The sequence below is a fragment of the Somniosus microcephalus genome, chromosome 22 (assembly GCF_052327205.1).
Source record: "Somniosus microcephalus isolate GS21.2 chromosome 22, FLI_Smic_1.0, whole genome shotgun sequence".
In the NCBI taxonomy this organism is placed as follows: Eukaryota; Metazoa; Chordata; class Chondrichthyes; order Squaliformes; family Somniosidae; genus Somniosus; species Somniosus microcephalus.
Window position 1 is genome coordinate 31,876,232 of NC_141008.1, and position 24,273 is coordinate 31,900,504.

At 46.8% G+C, this 24,273-nt stretch overlaps 1 protein-coding gene and 1 long non-coding RNA gene across 2 annotated transcripts in view; one reads left to right on the forward strand and one right to left on the reverse strand.

Annotated features, from left to right (window-relative positions):
* Positions 1-24,273, forward strand: part of LOC147102147 (fibrinogen-like protein 1-like protein) — an 82,321-nt gene that overhangs the window by 41,100 nt on the left and 16,948 nt on the right. The window lies entirely within an intron of this gene.
* On the reverse strand, positions 14,982-22,595 carry LOC147102148 (uncharacterized). Its single transcript, XR_015073218.1, has 2 exons — positions 19,527-22,595; positions 14,982-15,505 (listed from the first exon to the last, which is right to left on the reverse strand). It is a non-coding gene; the product is annotated as an uncharacterized LOC147102148 (long non-coding RNA).

Below are 24,273 nucleotides of genomic sequence, written 5' to 3' on the forward strand. Positions count from 1 at the left end.
ATTGTTGGCCCGCAGTATACCTTTTCTCTAAGTCCATGACCCCCTTTGCAAATATTTCCCACACTAATTCTATGCTCCTATCACACACCAACACAGAGCATTGTCTTACCTGTGCCCCACAACACTGACAAAAGACAAAAAGCACCTGCAGAGCTGCATTGGTGAAACTGACTTTACCTGGCAGTTTCATACCCCAACCCACGAGTTGTGTGCTGTGGCCCAGTGGATTAATTACCTTTTTGCTATTGAAACCATTAGTGGGGTTGTTATCTGCTTCACAAGCATTGTTTATTCATGGAAGCTGAGGAGCGATCAATTCCCATCACTCATAGGAACAATTTTGCAGAATGACAATTTTGCCACATGAATTCAGCACACACCCACTGACCAGCTATTATACCATAGAAAGTTTGGGCAAACAGAGAAAGCAATTGGCCATGATGTTACCTGATTCAACAACGACAACTTGTATTTATATAGCGCCTTTAACGTAGTAAAACGTCCGAAGGCACGTCACAGGAGCGTTATCAAACAAAATTTGACACCCAGCTACATAAGGAGATATTGAGGCTGAAAACAGGAAGCTTGGTGAAAAGAGGCAGGTTTTAAGGAGCGTCTTAAAGGAGGAGAGGTGGAGAGGCGGAGAGGTTTAGGGATGAAATTCCAGAGCTGAGGGCCTAGGCAGCTGAAGGCACCGACACCAATGGTGGAGCGACTAAAATCGGGGATGCACAAGAGTCCAGAATTGGAAAAGCGCACATATTTCAGATAGCGGTAGGGCTAGAGGAGGTTACAGAGATAGCGTAAGGCGAGACCATGGAGAGGTTTGAAAACAAGGATGAGAAATTTAAAATTGAGCCGTTGCTCAACCGGAGCCAATGTAGGTCAGCGAGCACAGGGGTGATGGGTGAACGGGGCTTGGTGTGAGTTAGGACACGGGCAGCTGAGTTTTTGATGAGCTGCAGGTTATGGAGGATAGAAGATGGGAGGCCAGCCAGGAATGCATTGGAATTGTCAAGTCTCGAGGTAACAAAAGCATGGATGAGGTTTTGAGCACCAAATGAGCTGAGGCAGGGGTCGAGTCGAGTCGGGCGATGTTACTGAGGTGGAGGTAGGTGGTCTTGGAGATGGAGCAGATATGTGGTCGGATGCACAGCTCAGGGTCCAATATAACAAAAAGGTTGTGAAGAGTCTGGTTCAGCCTCAGACAGTGCAAACATTGGGCCTATCCGCAGGAAAAGGATCAAATTCAGATTCGAATAACTACAGACCAGTATCCTCACTGCTAATTATAAGCTTATGGAAATTATATACCAAATGAATAGTGTCTTGGGATATTTTCTATGTTGAAGGCACTGTATAAATTTAAGGGATTGCTGTTATTATTATTGCACTGTTATGATATCCCAATGCTAACAGTCTGCGATCTGGTCACTTTGTTGGTTTCAGAGCAAATCAGTTGACTTGTGAGAAGCTCATGGTGCACACAAAGGGATGCTCGACACAAAGTTAAAGTAGCAGTCCTTGACATTTCTAAACCACATATAGGGCGCGGCACCACAGCCTCCCTGAAAAGCTGCCCCCTTGTGCTGTACCCTGCGAGTAGCTGGTTGAACTTGGAAATGCATTAATTACTTATATCATGCACTGTGATTTCAGCTCAAGTGTTTTCCACAGAGGACACAAACACTGGATCTGAACAAATGAGCATTCATCTTCTTATCACTATGCATGCAGGGGATCACACAGGGAAACATGCTGGTCTCGACTCCATTTCAATCACATTGCAGATGACGAATAATGGCTACCATCCCAATTTGAAAAACAAGTCGTGACTGAATCACAGCAAGCAGAAATGGACAGCCTGTGATTTTCCTCTTTGTTGTGCCTGGGGAATAAAGCGGGTGATATTGGGGCAGAAACCCAGTGGGGGAATTTAACCCCCAAAAACGGGTGGGTTTGGGTCGATTGTGATGTAAAAAGTTACAAATCTTAATCCCGTCTCCAACCCGCTTCCAACCCATCCACTTCTGGTTTTAATGGAGGTAGAATGGGGGGTGGGCAACCATCCCGCTCCCAGGGGGTGGGTTGGCTATTTAAATATTGTAATGATGCTGCATACCTCATATATAACCACCATTTTAAATGTAACGCTGGTGGCGGGATTTCCTGGTCCTCGGGAAACCTGGCAGTTAAAGGGAAGCGATGACTGTTGGATCCAGGAGGTAAGTGTCTTTCTACTTACCTGCTGGATCCAGTATATCTGCTTTAACCACCCCCCGCAATCAGATCACCCCCGACACTTCCGATCTCCCTACCAACCATTCCAATCTTCCCTCTGGCCTCTGATCTACCCCGACCCTGGCCTCTGATCTCCCCTCCTCTCTCCAGCTTCGATCATCCCTCTGGCCTCCGATCTTCCCCCAACCCTGGTGTACGATCTCTCCCCACCCCCAGCTCCGGACCCTGATCTTACCCGACTCCAGCCCCCGACCTCCACTCTGGCCCCCGATCTTCTACTCTTGTGTTCCCGATCCCTCCCTCCCTCCCTCCCCTCCCCGCCTGCTCGACAACCAGCCACCCTCTTAATCTGGCTGGCTGCAGCCGGGAAATGGAGACAAAAAATAGTAATCAGCTCCAACCTTTTAATTAGGCAGGACCTGAGGGAAACATGTTCCTCTGGGTTTCCAGACCACAAAACTGCCCTCCCGCTCCCTCGCCACCTCGAGATAAGATCGGGGGCATTGTCAGATATCTGCCCCCCGCAACATTGCCCTGAGATTCCCTGGGCATCCCCCAAATAAACATCACTGGGCCGGCAGACGGGAGGGTCTGCAGCGATCCCTGGAGAAGCCCAAGAAGTAAAGCAGGCAAGTGATCATTTAATTTTAATACTTCCCCATCTCCCTGGATGACCTTTGGGTCTTGGGAACTTCTGGCTGTTGCTTCCCAGGCCATACAGATGACCCAGACCAGAATAACTCCTCAGATTTGCTTCACCTGCTGCGTGCCTAGCGAGGGACTGGAGAAGGACATTGACCGTATGGTGCTATCATTGACACAAAGACCAAATCAATAACTGTGTAGAAGCCACTAGAAGGTGGATTGTTTAGAGAAACTCTTCCTTCTTAGTCTGTTACTCGTTGGCAATTTCTGTAAAACAAAATATGCCAAATATGCAATGGATGCAAAAAAAGGAAAGATGTCCTGAGGCAATAAGGAAGTTAAGATAATAATGTATGCAGAAGAATGCAATATAATTTATTGATGTTCCAAGAAATTTCAGCTGAAAATACCCGCAATGTCCTGTAACATTTCCTGAGGGTGTTTCGGGGCCTAAAATTCAGTTTCGGTAAATGATCATACTCCCATAGGAGTGTCAACGTGGCAACAGTTCACCCATCATTGAAATACAGTAAATGTGGTGGAGCTATAGAACACATGACTGAGACAGGGTAAAAATATTACACAGCTCATTAATGCTGAAAGACACGAGGCTTCACAGATATAATATTTGTAAGATTATCTTTAAAAAAATTTGCTTAAGGTGCAAGTAAATCCCCTCCCCAAAAAACAGGCCGCGATTCCGTCATTGGAGGTGGGATCGCGGCATTTGATGTCGTTGGCGGGTCCCGCTCCCGGCTCCAGCCGCTCTGTGAAAAGGATTTTCCCCTGATTGGGCTTGTTAAGCCCGCCCTGCGAGGTTCCCGGCCAATTAAAAGGAAGTGGGTCTGATGATGTCATCTGATGACGCGTCATCAGCCGGTTTCCTTAAAGGGACCATGGCCACATTCACTTTGACAGTTGTTCTGTCAGTGTTCTGAAGCATTGAGGTGCATCCAGGCTCCTGCATGGCTCCCTCCATATGCTTATGGAGGGAGTCACAGCACACAGGGAGGTTGTCTTCCCTTCCAAGGGCGGAAGAGACCGCCCCAGGACACCGACGCAGCCTGGTTGCTCATTGCTCAGGAGGACACAAGCAGGGAAGTCATCAGGGGGACCAGGCTGCAGTGGCTCAAACCTTTCAATGATCTCAGTAGATCACGAAACATTACTGCAAATCCGCACCCAACCCCATCCTGCTGTACCACTCATCACATCCCCATCACTCTGCCTCCCCTACAGTATTCCTGCACATCCTTACTGACACCAACTTACCTTGCACCTCCATCCATCCCTCGCTATCTACATTATCACTTCCCCATCTCAGTAGCCACCCCTCACACTCACCCTCATCCTAGTGCAATCATACCAACTAACAACACACAAGGGTAGGTACTCGGGTGTTTTATGCAATGTTCATGTAAATTTTCTGTTAATGTGTTGTCCAACATTGAAATCTATATTTTCAACACTTTGCCTTATTGGACAGATCTGTACTCACCTTTGGATGTGTCTTAGTGAGTTCCAGTGAATGTTGAGACATAACTCTTCCCCCCCCCCCCCCCCCCGCCCCCCACCAATTCTGATGAGTGTGAAAGGAATGGTTTGGACATTGCAGGGATGCTTTATGGTGCTGGTGTGGGGTGGTGTCAACTTGGCGCATCATGTGGCAGCCAGGGTGTACATCATGAAGTGAAGTAAATCTGGCCATGGTGAGGCCATCTCTGGCCTCTCGGGAAGCAATGTTGTCGAGTGCTGATGCCCTGTGTCCTGTGCAGCATCAGGTGATGGCGGAGAAGGTTGGTGATGATGTTGGTGTGCCTGGTGATGTTGGTGTTGGGGCTGATTGTGGAGGGATTCAGAGGACCAAGGTGAGATTTTTTCAAGGGCACCGATGTTGCTGGAATAGATGTCAGCTGAAGTTGAGATGACAGAAGCGATCTGTCAATGGTGAGAGAGCTTGCTCCAAGGAGGTAACAGTAGATAGAGAGTTTACTCCAAACACTTCCAAACTCCATATAGCTCAGAAGTGTCTTCCAAGACCTGAAGGCTCAAGCTTCTGACATTGGAAAGTGAACAGCTGTGAAATGGTAGCTTTCACACCACTTTTGCAGCTGTCACCTATTCACAGCAATGGGGAGACATAGAGAACGCGAATACTTATCTGACGTGATCTCCGAACGACATGAACCTCGTTAAAGTGGTAAAATAGAAATAGGCTGGCAAAATAGTAGTTAACAAGCGTTGAACAAGCATTTAACTATCTTAAATGCCTCCCCCGCCGCTTGGTGTCGGGTCTGTTGTGAAATCGCAGACCCGACACTTTGGAAACTTACATGGAGGCGGGTTCGGAGTGAGCGTCCAACCTGCTGTCAATCATTTCGATTTTGACAGCGGACCTGCCTCTAAACTTTCCACAATTGAAAACTTCTACTCCTGGTCTATCTTTGTCCTTTTCCATAACTACACTAAGGGCCGCATTTTGCGACCCCCAATGGGTGCATACGAGGTGTGCACGTGCCCGTAGGGGTCGCGCAAGTTCGGGGTTTAGGCATGCGAAGCGCATGGGCTAAAACCCAGAACTTGCGATCCGTCAAGAATCTTGACAGATCCTCCGCATCCCCGGGAAAAGGGCCTCTGCGGATGGAGAGTTGCGCTATTTGCCCAACTTCTGCCCGCTGAATGCCTGTGAAATTCTTACGCCTGGTAAAAGCAGGTGTAAGAGTTTTTTTTTAAATAGACAAATTAAAATTTTATCACTCATTTATACATTAAAAACCTTGTCCAATAAGGTAAGTTTATTTTTAGCCCCATTAAAACATATAGGGGGAAAAATTTGGTTGGTTGCGCCACCCATTAGCGCCTAAAGAGGTCGAGAAGTGGGGCGCTAACCAACTAGCGCCCGGGCGCAGCGAACCCTCCGCCTCTTCCCAAATTGAGCGGACATTTAGCACTGGCGCTAAACCGTAGCGGCCGCTCATCGGCGCACGCAGATCATGATGTCATTTCAGTGTGCAACGCTCTTGGGGCACCCCGAACCGGAAATTCAGTGGCGCCCCCCTCCGTTCCGCCTGTCGCTACCAACGACAGGTTACCTGGAACATTTCCCAGTCGCTGTCGGGCTGGGGGGGCGCTATTTAAAGGGGACTCTTCCTGGATTATTAGTGGTAGCCATTTTTGGACCACACCTTCGGTGAGAGAGAGAGTTGCTCAGAGACAAACGGAGAGCCATTTCTGCAGTGAGCCAGCGCTGGCTGAGGAACTTTAGCCTTCTGAACATCACTTTGCAGTTGGTAAGCTTCTCAACCGGCATAACTTTCAGTGCGCACTTACTATGGTGGCTGCACTGAATGGGAACGTCGTCCTTCTCAATCATATTGACAGGGCACAGAGACGCAGGGATAGAGTGGCAGGCATGGCCAGACGGAGGAGGGCCAACAGACGTCGGCACACGAGACCTTACGCTGCCAGGGTTTTCCGTCAACAGTTTTCGTATATCAACATGTCGGAGGAGCAGTGTTTCCGAAGGCTGCGCTTCAGTAAGGAGGTGGTCACTGAGCTCTGCCACCTGCTTCAGCCAGATCTGCAGCCTCAACTAAGGTGCAGGACATCTGTCGGTGGCTGTGAAGATCACTGTAGCTCTAAACTTCTATGCCAGCGGCTCCTTTCAGGCCGCTGCTGGGGACATTGCCAACATCTCACAGTTCGCGGTGCATTGCTGCATCCGTCAAGTGACTAATGCCCTCTTAAAAGGAGACGGCAGTACATCTCCTTCCCAATGACCCCGGACAAGCAGCGAGAGCGTGCAGAGGGCTTCGCAAGGATAGCGGGCTTCCCCATGGTGCAGGGCGCCATTGACTGCACGCATTTGGCTTTGCGGGCGCCTCTAGCGAATGCTGAGGATTTCCACAACCGAAAGGGGTTCCATTCTTTGAATGTGCAGCTGGTCTGTGACCACCGACAGCTGATACTTGCTGTCAATGCCCACTTTCCAGGCAGCAGCCACGACGCCTTCATCCTGCGCCAGACTTCTGTGGCAGACCTTTTCAAAGCCCCGGCTCACCCAGGAGGCTGGCTTCTCGGGAACAAGGGCTATCCTCTGTGCACCTGGCTGCTGACCCTGCTCCGTTCACCCAGCACCCCTGCTGAAGAACGATACGACGAGAGCCATCAAGCGACCAGGAACATTGTGGAGCACACAATCGGCGTGCTGAAGCAACGGTTCCGCTGTCTGGACCATTCCGGAGGTGCCCTTCAGTACTCACCTGAGCGAGTCTCCCACTTCGTGGTTGTGTGTTGCATGCTGCATAACCTGGCAATCCTCAGGACCCAGCCAATGCCACCAGACATTGAAGCACCAACAGAGGAGGAGGAAGAGGAGGAGAAGCAGCACCAAGACGGGAGGGAGGCACAAACTGCAAGGGCCGTCCGTCAGAGGCTTATAGCAAGTCACTTCTAGGCCCCTCTGAGGGAATGCTTTCTGCCATTCCAAGAACATGAATGGAACCGTTCTGCTACCCCTAAGCTGGTCAAAGCAACAATTTGTGCAAAGAACAGACATGGACATTGTGAATAAATAAACTTCTTTATTTAACAAACTGTGTATCCTTCCCGCATGACAAAGCAATGGAAACAAACACCAAAACAAACAGACTGCCACATAACTGGCTCTCACACCCTGGAGACAATGTCCAAAACATAACTGGCTCTCACACCCTGGAGACAATGTCCAAAACATAACCAACATTCAGACCAGCATCCTTGGCCTTGAATGAAAGAAATAACATAATTTAGCAACACCTCCTACTTTTTGCCCCTCGATGGTGATCTTCTTCCCTTGCGGAATTGCCCGCTTCCCGCCCTGCAGCTCCTCCGTAATGGGACCCCAGTGGCTGCAGCAAGGCTGGGGGAGGCCTGCTGACTGTCCGAAACTGAGACCGCAGATGCCCTTGAGGGACGGCCTGGACCAGCTCTGGGCCTGGAGGGCCCGGCTGCTGACTGCTCCAACTCTGCATGGGCAGCAGCAGTCTGTCCTGCAGGTGGTGGCAGCTGCAGTGGAGAAGTGTCAGTGGTGGCATCAGGAATGCTGTCATCCTGAGAGCGGACAGCAGCTCCCTGGTCGGCCGACACACTGGCACTCTGACGGGGCAGCACCGCAGCAATCGGCTGGTGCACAGATTGCTGGCCTGCTGTGGCGCGGCGAGGGCCCCGGGGAATCCTGCCCGATCCAGCGAGGGTGGCAGCAGTCAGTGCTCGCGTGGCCTAAATCTGCGTCTGCATGAGACCAGCCACTGACTGCGTGGCAGCAGTCAGCGCTTGCGTGGCAGGTGCCAGTGCTTCGCCGAAGTCCTGGGCAATCCTTGCCAGTGCTGCGCCGAAGTCCTGGACAATCCTTGCTTGTGCTGCGCCGAAGTCCTGCACACTCCTTGCCTGTGCTGCGCCGAAGTCCTGGACACTCCTTGCCAGTGTCTCAATGGAATCGGGCATCCTTGTCACTGCAGCCATGAGCTCAGTGTGCCTCTGCCCAGCCTGGGCGCTCATTTCTGCGAGGGCACGCACCTCTTCTGCGTTCTGTGCAGCAGCACTCGCAGCCCGACTCGCCCTCCGGGGAGACGGCCCCCGAGCTTCCCTACCCTCCTCGCGTTGCTGCAGGCCGCTGGGTCCTGGAGCTGCATCCTCCTCAGACCATTCCCCCCCGCTTCCCTCCAGGGAAGGCGTCTCCCCAGTCTGGACATGGGCTGGCTCACCTGAGGGTGGCATGGATGGTCCAGCTTCATCCTCCTCGTCGCCTCCAGAGTCACTCGCACTGGCAGCTTGAGGGCCCGCCTCCCGAACTGGTAATGCAGCATCTGAAAGCAGGGAGGTTCAAGAGTGGCTTTAGCGAAAGGACAGGGTGGCAGCAAGGGATGCACGAGTGCTGCAATGCTCCGAGTTGGCTCGAGAGTGAAAAAGCATGCTGGTGTGGGGAACAAGTGGAAGGAGAGAGGTCAAAAAGGTGATGACCTTACCATTGCTGTCCACAATGGGGTCGGCGTCTCCAGAGGCGACGGGGCCAATCATCCGACTTGCCACAATCCGATGGACTCACTCCTCCAGGTCTGTGAGGGTCTGCAGGTGAGGCCGGCCTCCTCCGGTCCGATGCTGTTGCCTTCTATTATAGGCCAGCTTGGCCTGCAAGAGAAAGGACGGGGTGTGAGGAAACCTGCAGCCTTGATCTGGGATGACATGCCTCCCATGGTTGATTAGCCCTTACATTATGCTGCCCTGATCTGGGATGACATGCCTCCCATGGTCCAGGAGCCCTTACATTATGCACAGAGCTGAATGTGCATGTGTGTTTCCAGAAAGGGCCATGGGTGCTGGATGACAGCTGGCCATTGGGGCTTTGCACACCCTCTGGCCATAAAGTGAGGTCCAGATGGAGGGATGAAGATGATTCTGAAAAAGGCACTCACCCTGACGACCCGAGTGAGGTCGTTGAACTTCTTCCTGCATTGCACAGGAGTCCTGGGAACCATGCTGCTGGAGGTGACTCTGTTGGAAACCTCCCTCCAAGCTCTGCGATGGTTGCTGTGCTGAGGCCTCCTGCCATTCTCTGGGTAGAGTACAGATCGCCTGCGCGCCACCGCGCCAACCAGAGCATCCAATGCCCCCTCGCTGAAGCGCTGCGCTCTCTCCCTGGCCCTCTCCATGTTCAGGCAGTTGTCGACGCCACAGGTGCCGCCAAGTTTGAGGCCTCTGATGCGCAGGGTGCGGCTGGAGATGATGATTGATCCGCCCCTTTAAGAGCTGTCCGGCGCCAGTGTGTCTGGCCGCACTCGATAATTGACAGCACCTGCGCTGCGCCCGCGGAGATATTGCGTCGCGCCGCCGGGTTAGCGCCTTAAGACTGTCGTGCAGCGCCGCAATCACCTTCAGGGGCGCAGGTACCCAATATCGCTGGAGGTGGCGATAATTTGCGCCTGGCGCTAAACTTTGCGCACCACCAATACTAGCGCTCCAAACGGGGCGATACCAAATTTCTCCCCCATACATTTTTTATTCAAAAAATTACATTAAAAAAAAAATATTTAATTAAATGGCAATTGAATTAATTTAAAATATGTAATTTTTAAAAATGTATTTCATGTGTTCATGTATTTTTAAGTGATCCCCATTCATACTTATGGGAGTCCCGTACGTATGGAACTCCCATAAGTATGAATGGGGATTCCCTTCTTTTATGGATTGGGCCAGCCCATGTGATCCCAGGGGCGCTTGCGAACCGCATGCACCCCTGGGATATGTGGGCCTCTGCTCGCGCGTACCTGGGGAGGCCCAGGATCGCGAGTCTCCATACCTCCTGGGCCACCAGATAAATCCTTAGATTTTTTACAGGTTGGAGGCATCCGCCCGCAGGAAGCCTCCGATCGCAAATTTTGAGCCATAATCTAACTGAAGTACAATCATCACCACCACCAAAATGCTGTCACACTGATACCCCTTCCACCTACCCATCTTCATCCTCTAAAACTAAGTCCAGAGCTGCTCCCTCTCTTGTTGGGCTTGTTACGTACTGGCTAAATCATAGAATCAGAACTTACGGCACAGAAGGAGGCCATTTGGCCCATCTTGTCTGTGCCGGCCGAAAAAGAGCTATCCAGCCGAATATCACTTTTCAGCTCTTGCTCCATAGCCTTATAGGTTACGGTACTTTTTAAATACGATGAGTGTTTCTGCCTCTACCACCCTTTCAGACAGTGAGTTCCAGATGCCCACTGCCCTCTAGGTGAAAAAAGTTCTTGTCAACTCCCCTCTAGTCCTTCTACCAATTACTTTAAATCTATATTCCCTGGTTATTCACCCCTCTGCTAAGGGAAATATGTCCTTCCTAGCCACTTTATCTAGGCCCCTCATAATTTTATATAATTCAATCAAGTCTCCCCTCAGCACTTCTGTTCCAAAGAAAACAACCCCAGCCTATCCAATCTTTCCTCATATCTAAAATTATCTAGTCCTGGCAAAATCCTCGTAAATCTCCTCTGTACCCTCTCTCGTGCAATCACATCTTTCCTGTAATGTGGTGACCAGACCTGTACGCAGTGGCATAACTAGTGTTTTATGGAGTTCAAGCATAACCTCTCTGCTCATATTCTATGCCTCATCTAAGAAAGGAAAGTATCTCGTATGCCTTCTTAACAATCTTATCTACCTGTCCTGCTACCTTCAGGGATCTCCGGACATGCACTCCAAGGTCCCTCTACACTTCTCAGTGTCCTACCATTTAGTGTGTATTCCCTTGCCTTGTTAGCCTTCCCAAATGCATTACCTCACACTTCTCCAGATTGAATTCCATTTACCATTTTTCTGCCTACCTGACCAGTCCATTGATATCTCCCTGCAGTCTACCACTTTCTTCCTCACTATCAACCAGACGGGCAATTATTGTATCATCTGCAAACTTCCTAATTATGCCCCCTACATTGAAGTTTAAATCATTGATATATACTAAGAGGGAGGGACCTAGTACTGAGCCCTGCAGAACCGACTGGAAACAGTCTTCCAGTTACAAAAATACCCGTCAACCATTACTCTTTGCTTCCTGCCACCGAGCCACTATTGGATCTAACTTGCCACTTTCCCTTGGATCCCATGGGCTTTTACTTTTCTGACCAGTCTGCCTTTTGAGACCTTGTCAAAAGCTAAAAATGTTCTCCTGAATGCATTTTAAGTATTCTTAGCCCTGTATACATTTTACACTGATTTTATCCCAGATAATATTTGGGTAGTTGAAATCCCCTACTATTACTGCCCTGTTGTTCTTGCACTTCTCAGAAATTTGCCTACAAAATTGCTCTTCTATCTCCCTCAGACGATTTGGGGGTCTATAGTTTTTTTTTATTCGTTCATGGGATATGGGCGTCACTGGCAAGGCCAGCATTTATTGCCCATCCCTAATTGCCCTGGAGAAGGTCGTGGTGAGCCGCCTTCTTAAACCGCTGCAGTCGGTGTGGTGAAGGTACTCCCACAATGCTGTTAGGGAGGGAGTTCCAGGATTTTGACCCAGCGACGATGAAGGAACGGCGATATATTTCCAAGTCAGGATGGTGTGTGACTTGGAGGGGAACTTGCAGGTGACGGTGTTCCCATGCACCTGCTGCCCTTGACCTTCTAGGATGTAGAGGCCGCATGTTTGGGAGGTGCTGTCGAAGAAGCCTTGGCGAGTTGCTGCAGTGCATCTTGTAGATGGTACACACTGCAGCCACGGTGTGCCGGTGGTGGAGGGAGTGGATGTTTAAGGTGGTACATGGGGTGCCAATCAAGTGGGCTGCTTTGTCCTGGATGGTGTTGAGCTTCTTGAGTGTTGCTGGAGCTGTACTCATCCAGGCAAGTGGAGAGTATTCCATCACGCTCCTTACTTGTGCCTTGTAAATGGTGGAAGTGATTTGGGGAGTCAGGAGGTGAGACACTTGCCACAGAATACCTAGCCTCTGACCTGCTCTTGTTGCCACTGTATTTGTGTGGCTGGTCCAGCTAAGTTTCTGGTCAGTGATGACTGCTAGGATGTTGATGGTGGGGGTTTCAGCGATGGTAATGCCACTGAATGTCAAGGGGAGGTGGTTAGATTCTCGCTTGTTGGAGATAGTCATTGCCTGGCACGAATGTTACTTGCCACTTATCAGTCCAAGCCTAAATGTTGTCTAGGTCTTGCTGCATGTGGGCATGGACTGCTTTGTTTTCTGAGGAGCTGCGAATGGAACTGAACATAGTGCAATCATCAGCAAACATCCCCACTTCTGACCTTAAGATGGAGGGAAAGCCATTGATGAAGCAGCTGAAGATGGTTAGGCCTAGGACCCTGCCGTGAGAAACTCCTGCAGCGATATCCTGGGGCTGTGATGATTGACCTCCAACAACCACAAACATATTCCTTTGTGCTAGGTATGACTGCAGCCAGTGGAGAGCTTTCCCCCCGATTCCCATTGACTTCAATTTTATTGGGCTCCTTGATGCCACACTCGGTCAAATGCTGCCTTGATGTCAAGGGCAGTCACTCTCACCTCACCTCTGGAATTCAGCTCTTTTGTCCATGTTTGGACCAAGGCTGTAATGAGGTCTGGGGCCAAGTGGTCCTGGCAGAACCCAACTGGGCATCTGTGAGCAGGTTATTGGTGCATAAGTGCGCTTGATAGCACTGTCGACGACACTTTACAGATGATTAAGAGTAGACTGATGGGGCGGTAATTGACCGGATTGACTTTGTCCTGCTTTTTGTGGACAGGACATACCTGGGAAGTTTTTCACATTGTCGGGTAGATGCCAGTGTTGTAGCTGTACTGCAACAGCTTGGCTAGCAGTGCAGCTAGTTCTGGAGCACAAGTCTTCAGCACAATAGCCAGGATGTTGTCGGGGCATATAGCCTTTGCTGTATCCAGTGCGCTCAGCCGTTTCTAGATATCATGTGGAGTGAATCGAATTGGCTGAAGACTGGCTTCTGTGATAATGGGGACCACAGGAGGAGGCGGCTATGGATCATGCACTCGGCCCTTCAGCTGAATGCGAATGCTTCAGCCTTGTCTTTTGCACTCGTGTGCTGGGCTCTGCCATCATTGAGGATGGGAATATTCATGGAGCCTCCTCCTCCCGTTAGTTGTTTAATTGTCCACCACCATTCATGACTGGATATGGCAGGACTGCAGAGCTTTGATCTGATCCGTTGATTGTGGGATTGCTTAGCCCTGTCTATAGCATGCTGCTTCTGCTGTTTAGCATGCATGTAGTCCTGTGTTGCAGCTTCCCCAGGTTGGCACCTCATTTTTAGGTACGCCTGGTGCTGCTCCTGGCATGCTTTTCTACACTCATTGAACCAGGGTTGGTCCCCTGGCTTGATGGTAATGGTAGAGTGAGGGATATGCCAGGCCATGAGGTTACAGGTTGGGGTGGAATACAATTCTGCTGCTGCTGATGGCCCACAGTGCCTCAAATGACCAGTTTTGAGCGGCTAGATCTGTTCTGAATCTATCCCATTTAGCAGGGTGGTAGTGCCACACCTCACAAGGGAGGGTGTCCTCAGTGTGAAGGGACTTCATCTCCACAATGACTGTGCGGTGGTCACTGCTACCAATACTGTCATGGACAGATGCATCTGCAACAGGTAGATTGGTGATAACGAGGTCAAGTAGGTTTTTCCCTCGTGTTGGTTCTCTCACCACCTGCCACAGGCCCAGTCTGGCAGCCATGTCCTTCAGGATTCGGCCAGCTCGGTCAGTAGTGGTGCTACCAAGCCACTTTTGGTGATGGACATTGAAGCTCCCCACCCTGAGCACATTCTGTGCCGTTACTACGCTCAGTGCTTCTTCCAAATGGTGTTCAACATGATTCATCAGCTGAGGGAGGGCGGTAGGTGTTAATCAGCAGGAGATTTCCTTGCCCATGCTTGACCTGAAGCCATGAGACTTCATAGGGTCCAGAGTCAATGTTGAGGACTCCCAGGCCCACTCACTCCCGACTGTATACCATTGTGCTGTCACCGCTGGTCGGTCTGTCCTGCAGGTGGGATGGTGATGGAGGAGTCTGGGACATTGGCTGAAAGGTATGATTCTGTGAGTATGACTGTCAGGCTGGCACAAGTCCCCAGATGTTAGTGAGGAGGACTTTGCAGGGTCAACTGGGCTGGGTATGCTGTTGTCATGTCCAAAGCCAGTGCTTAGGTCGATGCTGGGTGGTTCATCCGGTTTTATTAATATTATTGTTGTTGCTCATAGCGGATTGTTACAGCTGAGTGGATTGCTAGGCCATTTGAGAGAGCAGTTAAGTGTCAACCACATTGCAGTTGGTCTGGAGTCACATATAGGCCAGACCAGGTAAGGATGGCAGATTTCCTTCCCTAAAAGACATTAGTGAACCAGATGGGTTTTTATGACATTGATAGTTTCATGGTCACCATTACTGATACTAGCCTTTTATTCCAGATTTATTTAATTAACTGAATTTAAATTCTCCAGCTGCCATGGTGGGATTTGAACTCCATTCTCTTGATCAGTAGTACCAGGCCTCTCGATTACTAGCCCAGTGACATTGTGAAGGAATAGCCATAATCAGAAAAATACACCATCCTATGAACAGAATTTTGACTTTATTAGAACATGACATACTGGGTCTGGAAGCCTTAACAATCAAAAGATGTAAACAGCATACAGGCTTTTGAGATAAGATAGGCTGTTGATACTGAAACAATAGCTCTATTGAAGCAGCAGGTTGGAGGTTCTAGGAAGTCTGCAGCTTGGAAAGAACACAATAGCTATACCCAGTTAAGTGTTATAAACCAACACTTTGGAAAGAAACACAGAATGATTAAAGAAACACGTGCCTTTGTAAAAATGACATCAAGTAAAAGAAACACCTGACATCAAATGAAACAGGAGACATGATATGTTACAACCAACTGAGGTAAATAAGAATTGCATAGATCACCCTAGTTGAGGTGTTTTTAATTTACATGTTGTAAAAAGAATTGCACAGAATGCCTTTGTAAAAATGACATCAAATGAAACACGGGAGGCAACACCCATCACATCGTTTTTGTGTTGAACTTGGAACACCTAGGAGACACGAAGTCTGTGGTACAACCAGTTGAGGTGTTCTAAATGCAAAAGATACAAACAGGAGACTTTGATAAAAATGAAATCAAATAGAACCACTGCTGTCACATTGTTTTTATGATAAGCTTGAGACACCTACACAGCAGACATAATTATGCAAGCTAACAGCTGAACTGATTGTAAGAATAGAAGTCAACAGAAAAATGACGAGATAATTAGCTTACATCAGCAGAAAACTTCAAAAGATATACCACTGCAGAAAGGGTACAAATATAGAACTTTCAAATGGGAAGATAGAATTCGCTGAAAGGGGCAAAGCGATTCTCACGCTTCAGAGGCAGGCTCTGTAAGTTTTTAACTCTGAGTCTCGGGGATCAAAGGTATTTGATTTTGGTGGATATTCTGGAATAGACTAAGAAATGTAAAACTGTAACGAAGTTAAGATTTGAGAATAAGGATCTCTGATAATAAGAATTGTAAGCTATTTGTATTTGGAACTGTTAATGTTGCGATTGAATCACCAGCTGTAAGTTACATGTCGGTTCTTAAATAAATCTATATTTTTTTAGAATTGTCTCACATAGTACTTCTGTATCAAACTCGCAAACTCAATCTCTGTATGCTCTTTGGTGAGGAGTTGCAGAATTCTGGAGGAGTTTTCCAGACCCTCATAATATCCGGAAGGTTACAGTCTAGTTAAACTTATTAAAAGTGCTATCTGGAGGATGTTAACATCTTCAGGTCATTCCTTTCCTTTAGGGAGAGATAGTCTGAACCTTTAGACCCAATTAAGCGTCTTTAGGATTCGGCTACCTCTAACTTTAGTTGAAGGATAACGTCTGGGGAATACGCCTGATCCGGGGTAGCCCTACAGGGGCTAGGACTAGTAATGATCCTTTCAGTTGGCGCCCAACGTGTGTGTTAATGAGTTGATACAGAACCTATACTTATATTTATATCTATATCCATCTTGTAGATTGTTAAGAACAGAAGGAGTGTTTTACTGACAGTGGTACTAAGACCCAGATTTAAACTCTAGAGAGGACATGTCCCTGATCAGGCCTTCTAGAACTTAAATCAGAACTCCCTCAATATACCACTGAGGTCTAGAAATTTCTTATAAAGTTCATATTAAACCCTAACCGAGGTTAGGTCCTGACGAAATGACAAAGCCTGTCAGAATTGGCCGTCGTTTTATTAGGAAATTCAAACGATTGCTTTATTAGGGGAAATAATCCTATCCTTGTACCTCCACAAAACCAAGTGATAATTTTTGAAATAGAAGGCTTTGATGCCAATGGAGCCGTTAGAACTCATGGCACAATTGATGATGATCCCCAGAACCAGGCGATACAGAATATCCAGTGGGATAATCAAACAAATACTCCAAATCCAATAAATTCCTTAATAATAAGGTGCACAACTGCACAATTGGGAGGCCTAATGAACGGTGCCCAACAAGGTGGTGGCAACCATGGCCAAATAGCAGGACCCGGAGCAGCCTATGCTCCTGGGGGCGATGGATTCCGGTTAAGGTGGCAAGCTCATGATGAAATAAATGACCAGAATCTTTGAGAAAACTATAGACAGCTTAGAATCCATTATAATCAATGCCGACAAGCACTAGCTCAATCTTATCTAAATGCTGGAGGCGCAATGATCACTGTTCCAGTAAGCCAACCCCAGCAACCACACATTGTGTCCCTAGGTCAAGTAAACCTGAGCTCTATCTACACAATGTGTAGTAGACTGGGAAACACCAGCCAGGAAAAAACCTGCTGGATTCTAACTAACCTTGATAAACTGGAAACCTGTTGCCAAGATTGGAACGCCCAACACCTGAGGCAACTACTGCAAATGATACTAAGTTTAGACTTAATTCCCCCATTAAACCAGTGAAACAACTGGGTTCAAATATACGCCTATGTTCTCACGGCAGCTCAGGGAGGGCATGTAATGAGTTCCATCAAGGAAATACTCACTAATACAGCCACAACTAAAGGGCTGGTAGCTGCCTACAGATTAGGCAAAGTACATACACAGGATAAATGGGACATTGTCCATGGTTGCCTGGCCAATCAGTACCAAAATACAGCCCGCAAACTTGCCTGTGAGGGTGCTCTAAACGATTATCGAGATAACCAACAAAGATGGGATAATGTCAATCACATTATCCAATTAAATCATGACCTCTTAGGTCTACCCCATTACCATCTATACTGAGATTCCTGATTTAAGATCAGTATTGAGGATGGCCTCTGATGAAAAAAGAGTCACCCAGATCCGATATGATAAATGGGCATTCGTTCTTGAATGATCCTACACTCATATTTTTAAATTCCTCTCCCCGGAAATGGACTTCGAGCATCTCCCCATCATGGAGGATGATGATACGGAGGAGGGAATCAGACAAATACCTATGAGACCGCTTACAGAGTACCATCAAGTCATTTACTGTGATGGATCATCGATGACGATTAGAAAAGGGACATCCCAACAATCCTCAGCTGGGATGGGGATAGTAGTAGGGACCTTTCGAGATTCCTATTCTTCTTATCCAGAAGAATTACTGCCTATACCCCTTGGACATAAGACAGCGCATTACGGTATGCTTTAGAAAAGGCAGACCTTATTAAACCCACACTAATCTGCACGGATAGTGACTATTGTAAAAGAGGATATAACCAATATCTAGTTTTCTGGGAACAAACAAATTTTACCAATCATAAGGGTAAACCCATAAAACATAAGTCACTGTGGGAAGACATTCTTCATTCAAGAATGGAGAAACAGAATTGTCAGGTGATTCATGTAAATGGGCATACCAATGGGACAGTACATTCAAAAGGAAACAGTCTTGTAGATGAAGTGAAACATTCGGTCTGCATGACACCCCCTCGAGAGGGGCCTGCCAATATTAATGTAATCACTAGGGCAGAACGGGCAGCTAATCAGGACGAGGAACTGATTCAGCTATTAGACCCAACAAAAGAGAATCCACCAGGGTATCCACCAAAGTACTTTTACTGGGAAACCCCTACGGGTATTGTGCTAGTTAAGTTGCCCAAGAGAAACCGAGAAGTACCCCCGAGACACAAACGAGAACAGCATGTAAAAGAAGCTCACGAGGGCATAAGTTCAAGCACATTGTGGTGCCAGAACAACATTCGGCAAATTGACATCCTTATATTGGTGGCCAGGCATGTTTAAGGCCTGTAAAACATACGTGGCAAATTGTGAGCCATGCAATTTAACCAATAAGTCATCACTAATTAAGCCACCACCATTGGCTCCTGTGAAAGCTGATGAGGCAATAGGAAAATTCTTTATTGACTTTATTGGACCACTTCCCCCGTCTTTGGGATACAGACATGTTCTCGTTTGTGTAGATGGATGCACTTCCTTCTGCTGGCTGGTCCCCACAAAAACTGTTTCGGAAAACGCACTTGCCAAGGCTATTTCTGACATAATTACTGTAGCTGGTGTACCCAAAATCTTAGATACAATGGCTCCGCCTTGATTGGAGTGTAAGGTCTTCAAAGACTACTGCGAACAGCGGGGGATTGAGTTAGAGCACAGCACGCCACGTCATCCGCAACCAGCAGGGCTGGTGGAATGTAAAAACCAGGATGTAAAAAAGCTATTGGTCAAATTGTTGAGAATCAGGGGGAATAAGTGGACCACCATCATTCCGGAGGTGCAGCTATCACTTAATAATGTGCCCGCATCTGCATCAGGGACAGTGTCCCCTAAAACTCCATATTATCTGATGTATGGGGTTGAGATACATACACCGCTTACCCGTAGTTCTTTTTTACCTCTACACTCTGAGTCCTTGATCCGACAGCGACAGTTAGATTTTAAAAAAGTAACATCGAATTAATCAAAGGATAAGGGAGGCAAGTAGGCAAAAAAAATTGACAAACAAGGCATGGCAACCCCTAGTAGGAGAATGGGTACAGGAAAAGAAGTTCGAGCAAAAACCTGGTTTAAGACCGAAGTGGAAAAAAACAGTTCCAATACATTGTTAGTAACGAAAGAAAAGTTAAAATACATACTAACCAGTCGAATGGCAAGCATGTTCTTAAAACCATCTCCATAGACAATCTCAAAAGATGTCCTGCGGGATACCGAAAAGGAGGAACAATACAAGGTGCAGTCGTACACTGTCTTTCAAGACCCAGCTTGGAGCACGACACAGGAAATGGATGCGATCGAATTACTGACTACGGTCAGTCAGACGGTGTCGCCGACTCTTCCACACGATGCTTGGCATCGCCTCAGGAATTGGATTCATGAAAAGCAACAACTGAAACAAGGAAAGATCAATGAGTTACTTCAACGAAGGAGGAAGACACAGCGGATGAAGAAGGAATCAACTGAGCGCCTGGTAAGGCCTTTACGGAAAAAAAAATCAATCCACACTCCGGATCGAAGGAACAGCGTGTCAAACTTCAGCTAGTTTCAAATGACATCTCCTTGACTCGTATGAATAACTCACCCCTACGGAACGAACATCTGCCGATTGGACATTCTAAGTACATGTTGTTTTACTAATTGCATGACAATGTACCGATCATCCTTTTAAATTGTGTTCAATTTAAAATAAGGCGAAACATTGTCCTAGGATGACTTAAAAGGAATTTTCATGTAGCACATGATTGTGCATCTCGTGAAATTAATGTGCCATTGAAACCTTATTAGGAACATTGATCAAACTCTGTCTAGATGCTCCAGCTCATTTTTTGGTCAAGAGGGGTGTGTGAAGGAATAGCCATATTCAGAAAAATACACCATCCTATGAACAGAATTTTGACTTTATTAAAACATGACATACTGGGTCTGGAAGTCCTAACAATCAAAAGATGTAAACAGCATACAGGCTTTTGAGATAAGTTGTTGACACTGAAACAATAGCCCTATTGAAGCAGCAGGTTGGAGGTTCCGGGAAGTCTGCAGCTTGGAAAGAACACAACAGCTATACCCAGTTAAGTGTTATAAACCAACACTTTGGAAAGAAACACAGAATGATTAAAGAAACACGTGCCTTTGTAAAAATGACATCAAGTAAAAGAAACACCTGACATCAAATGAAACAGGAGACATGATATGTTACAACCAACTGAGGTAAATAAGAATTGCATAGATCACCCTAGTTGAGGTGTTTTTAATTTACATGTTGTAAAAAGAATTGCACAGAATGCCTTTGTAAAAATGACATCAAATGAAACACGGGAGGCAACACCCATCACATCGTTTTTGTGTTGAACTTGGAACACCTAGGAGACACGAAGTCTGTGGTACAACCAGTTGAGGTGTTCTAAATGCAAAAGATACAAACAGGAGACTTTGATAAAAATGAAATCAAATAGAACCACTGCTGTCACATTGTTTTTATGATAAGCTTGAGACACCTACACAGCAGACATAATTATGCAAGCTAACAGCTAAACTGATTGTAAGAATAGAAGAAGTCAACAGAAAAATGACGAGATAATTAGCTTACATCAGCAGAAAACTTCAAAAGATATACCACTGCAGAAAGGGTACAAATATAGAACTTTCAAATGGGAAGATAGAATTCGCTGAAAGGGGCAAAGCGATTCTCACGCTTCAGAGGCAGGCTCTGTAAGTTTTTAACTCTTTGAGTCTCGGGGATCAAAGGTATTTGATTTTGGTGGATATTCTGGAATAGACTAAGAAATGTAAAACTGTAATGAAGTTAAGATTTGAGAATAAGGATCTCTGATAATAAGAATTGTAAGCTATTTGTATTTGGAACTGTTAATATTGCGATTGAATCACCAGCTGTAAGTTACATGTCGGTTCTTAAATAAATCTATTTTTTTTTTTTTTTAAGAATTGTCTCACATAGTACTTCTGTATCAAACTCGCGAACTCAATCTCTGTATACTCTTTGGTGAGGAGTTGCAGAATTCTGGAGGAGTTTTCCGGACGCTCATAATATCCGGAAGGTTACAGTCTAGTTAAACTTATTAAAATTGCTATCTGGAGGATGGTAACATCTTCAGGTCATTCCTTTCCTTTAGGGAGAGATAGTCTGGACCTTTAGCGTCTTTAGGATTCGGCTACCTCTAACTTTAGTTGAGTGTGAACGTCTGGGGAATACGCCTGATCCAGGGTAGCCCTACAGGGGCTAGGACAAGTAACGATCCTTTCAACATGGCCACTACGCTACTGTTCTAGTGTGATTGCATCTTTTTGGTTCTTCAGTTCAACCCTTGTGGCATCATTTGATGATCATTTTAACATATCATCCCTCCTCACAGCTGTAATTGTTTCTTTAACCAATATTGTGACAACCCCCCCTCCTTTTTTTTAACACCCTCTGTATCTCGTCTGAAAACCCTGTATCAAGAATGCTGAAATGGCATTCCTGCCCTTCTTTAAGCCATATTTCAGTAATAGCTATATCATCATACATGTCTATCTGTGTCCTCATCTCAACTGCCTTATTCACTTGACTGCTTGCATTAAAGTAAATACCATTAAGAACTGCCAAACTCACTTGTTATCTATTTTCTAGCCTTTGTTCCCTCTGCCTTGCAAATTCATTTACTAATTTTCTGCCTTTCACTTACGGCTTTGCTTCTCTCCCTTCTGAACCTAAGCTCAGATTCCTATCTCCCAGCGAAGCTAATTTAAAACCTCTCCAACAACACTGCCAAATCTCCCCGCATATTGATCCCAACCCTGTTGAGGTGCAACCCGTTCGGCTTGTACAGGTCCCATCTCCCCCAGAACCTGTCCCAATGCCTCAGGAACCTAAAGCCCTCCCTCCTACCCTGTTTCTCCAGCCAAGCATTGATCTGCACTATCCTCCTATTTCTGTACTCACTAGCGCGTGGCACCAGGAGTAGACCGGAGATTAATACCTTTGATGTCCTGCTTATGAATCTCTTTCCTAGCACCCTAAAATCTGCCTGCAGGAACTCATTCCTCTTTCTACCTATGTCATTTGTACCAAACCTCGATAAAACATTGGAAAACGGAAGACAAAGTTCACCCTTTTTGGGGAAAGGGGAGGGGTGTGGAAGGCAAACTGTCTTTTTTGGATCAAATTCGCTCCCACATGACAAGGCCGGCAATAGAAGATCGGAATCAAGCCAACCCTCCATAGCAAACTAGGTTACCCAACACCTGAGCCAGACAATTCTGCAGTACTCCAAAGCACTGCTGATAATTGACCAGCCAACCTGGCTCACTGATGGGAAATGGAGGGTAGACCTGTCACTGAGGGTTGGGATATTTCCCATTGGTTCCAAATAATCCTGCAAGCCAAAGGCTTAATGCAAAATGGACTTGCCCAATTTGAAAAAAATGTCATCACTGAATCACTGCAAGCAGAAACAGACAGAATTGGACAGCGTGTGAACAAATGAGGGGAGGTTTTCCTCTTTGTTGTGCCTGGGGAACACTCAGTTTCCTTTCTGTCTTTCAAGTGCAAGCGTCCTGTAGAGAGGAAGTGGGCTTTCTCAACCCAGTTCTTGTGGACAAGCAACACAAATCTATAGAAGTAATTGATAAAATTTCATTCAGAGATGTCATTAAGTTGGCTGGTGGGGGAAATGGTAATGTCACACTGGTGCAATAGAAGTGCTTTTCTGACATTGGGATTAAGAAACATGTTGTGGTATTGCAGGGAGAAGCTTTAGTCCATTTCAAATCCATGTCATATTTGACTTGAAAATGTTTGTGGCTGACGCTGGGTGTGAAAAGTGAAAATGTGTTTAATTCCTCAGTGCTGGTGTCCTGCAATTGAGCACAAAATTCTCCAAACATACAAATTTAACAGTCTTGTCTATTTATTCAACAGTATACCAAATGTAGGAATTAAGAAAAGATTGGTTGACATGGAAGTTACTGTTATTTGTTTTGCACCAGTCATACACTGCATGGAACAACTATGACCTGGACAGGGGCTGACAGGGCATTCCATCACTCCACACTCTATGCTGCAGCAGAGTACGAGGAGTGCTGAGGCACCACCCCAGGTGAGTTGCCCGGGCTCCATGACAGAAGAACCTGCTGTCCTCTCTCAGGAAGACAGCATGCCTGCTCCCCCACCAGCCTTTGCTAGTGCCATTCAGCCAGCCATCCCAGACTGTTACAGCCAAGGCTGAGATGGTGCAGGCTGCAGCCAAGGCAGCTAGGCCCAGAGCTGCTCGAAGTTATCCTTCAAGCCAATCTGGAGTGTCCACAATGGAAGCCCTGCAGCCTTCCACCTCCCAAACTGTAGCACTAGGGAAACACCTCATAGGAGCACCAGGATAGGCAAAGAAACATGAAAGACAGGCATTAAGGGAATGATAAGAAACATAAGAAGTAGGAGCAGGAGTAGGCCATACTGCCCCTCAAGCCTGCTCCTCCATTCAATAAGGTCATGGCTGATCTTTTACCTCAACTCCACTTTCCCACCCTATCTCCATATTCCTTGAATCCCTTAGAGACCTAAATCTATCGATCTCAGTTTTGAATATACTCAAAGACTGAGCAACTACAGCCTTCTGTCCATTAACCAATCCTCAATCTAAACTAATATATTACCCCCAATCCCTTGAGCTCTGCTCTTATCTAACATCCTCTTGTGTGCCAACTTATTGAATGCCTTTTGAAAATCCAAATATACTACACTCAATGGTTCCCCCTAATCTACCCTGCGAGTTACACCCTCAAAAATCTAATAGATTTGTCAAACAGGATTTTCCTTTCATAAAATGTGTTGACTCTGCCTGATCATATTATGATTTTCTAAATGACCTGTTACCACGTCCCTAATAATAAATAC